At 45.0% G+C, this 2,277-nt stretch overlaps 1 protein-coding gene across 3 annotated transcripts in view; it reads left to right on the top strand.

Annotated features, from left to right (window-relative positions):
- Positions 1–2,277, top strand: part of LOC117951930 (complexin-2) — a 50,197-nt gene that overhangs the window by 29,449 nt on the left and 18,471 nt on the right. The gene's annotated exons all lie outside the window — the stretch shown is intronic.

The raw sequence follows: 2,277 nt of genomic DNA, 5'->3' as shown, positions 1-2,277 counted from the left end.
AAATGCCTAACCTTAACCCTTACCCTAACCCTAACCATAACCTAACTCTAACCCTACTCCTAAAACCAAGTCTTATTCTTCCAACAGCCCTTTAACGTTAAGGGGACCAGCATTTTGTCCCCACAAAGCTGACAGGTCCCCATAAGTATACTGTATTCACAGTTTTTGGTCCCCACAAATGTAGCTAAACCTGGCCCCCACACACTCACACACACACACACACACACACACACACACACACACACACACACACACACACCCACACACACACACACACGTACATCTTTTTCCCACATTTTTATTCTATCTGTCCCCCTAACACATTTCCTCCGCCTGTCATAAACATGCGTTGACAGACTCATGTTGTGCCTTTCTCGCCGAGCCGCTCCCATTCCCCCGACTCCGGCCGTGAAACTCGGAAACAACTTCCAATTAGCCGGATAGGATCAGCGCGCCGTCCCGCCCGGCCCCGATAACATTATCCTTCGTCACGCACCGCTGCCAGCCAGCGCCCGGATTATGAAATTAAAAAAGGAAGGAGAAGTTGGAGAAGAAAGGCTGGTGGAGGATGTAACGGAGGGGGGGATGGTTGGGTTTCTGGGGGGTGGAGGAGGGGAGGAGGGGGGGAGAGGGGGATGCCCTAGGGTGCTGGCATCAGTGATTGTATGGTATATCTGGCCCTGTGTGAAAGCAAAGGGTTATGCAAGGTTTTAAAGCCTCGATCCGCCATCGCTAGATCGGAGATGTTGGCAGTATGCTAGAGAGAGAGAGAGAGAGAGAGAGAGAGAGAGAGAGAGAGAGAGAGAGAGAGAGAGAGAGAGAGAGAGAGAGAGAGAGAGAGAGCGAGAGAGAGAGAGAGAGACCCTTCAGCTTCCAGTCCAATGCCGACCGCCCACTCATGAGCTCTTGATGAGATGACTTGTTCCGGTCCTCCTCACAGGAAGGGCGTTCAGGTCCAGAGATGGTGTCGACCCGGTTCTGTTGCAGTCTGCAGGGAGATGATGGTTACCAACGTTGACCAGCCCCTTTCTTAAGAGTCTTTCAAAAAATAAGAAATACAAAATATGAGCAGATATGTTTAATTTAATTTAAATTTTTTAATTAAACATATCTGCTCATAAACATATCTGCTCATAACAGATATGTGTGGTGAAGGCTGAAGTACTTGCATTGACTCAGGCCTTGTCCGCACGTTTACGGGTATTTATATTTTTGTTTTTAGTTTAAATGTCGGCTTCTCATCCGAACTAATTCAGTTTTCTTTCTTTTTTGTAGAACACCTGTCAGAGTAAAGGTGATGTGTTTTTATCTCCACAATGAAAACGTAACACACTTCAAAACAACAACAAAAAAGAGAGCTTTCATACTGACCACATTATTATGGGCGTGTGTGTGTGTGTGTGTGTGTGTGTGTGTGTGTGTGTGTGTGTGTGTGTGTGTGTGTGCTTTTCTTCCAGATGTCCTTGTCAGGCAGCAGCATCTTTTCTTGATTCGATTTGTGTTTCCTTGAGTCTGCTTCTAAAACGATAAGAGATGTTCTGCTGCCAGACCACCACACACAGACACACACACGCACACACACAGACACACACAGACACACACAGACACACACACACACACAGACACACACACACACAGCTATATTTTTTTGTTTTTTGTATTTTCCTTTGTTCAGCTGCATGTAGTGGTTAAAGAAAGAACGTAGTACACAATGATGATAATGCTGAACCCTGGGGGACCATGATGGTCTCTGACCTCTGACCTCGGTGGGGGGGGTAGGAGGCTGCAATGTTTTCAGGAAATTTCTGTCATAATGTACTTTACATTACTTTCAAACACCTGTCACATTTGTGTTATTTCTTTTTCATATTGGTACCTGAACTTGAAGGAAGCAACTTGGCTGTTTGACCAAAATCCATTGACCTTGCTGTCATGGTCCCAAACCACATCTTGGATTTTATTCTGTTTCCAATACATTTTCCAATGTTGTTCATGAAGAACATCACATCAGTTTAGGAACAAAGAAGCCAAGTAATCTGATAACTATGTCTTCTGGTGATTTAGCTGTTTAACTGTTTAATTTGTTGTCATGACACCTGAGTGAATAATGGATGAGCGTCTTATTTTTGTTTTTTTACCAGTGAAACATGAGGGTTTTCCTTTCCTTTAATACCCCTACTCTCAAAATGATTGCCTCCATCCTCTCCTTACAGTGATGACACGCGGGCACACACACACACACACACACACGCACACACACACACACACACACACACA

This window comes from Etheostoma cragini, chromosome 10, assembly GCF_013103735.1.
Source record: "Etheostoma cragini isolate CJK2018 chromosome 10, CSU_Ecrag_1.0, whole genome shotgun sequence".
Taxonomy (NCBI): domain Eukaryota; kingdom Metazoa; phylum Chordata; class Actinopteri; order Perciformes; family Percidae; genus Etheostoma; species Etheostoma cragini.
This window is presented reverse-complemented; position numbering and strand designations above follow the sequence as displayed.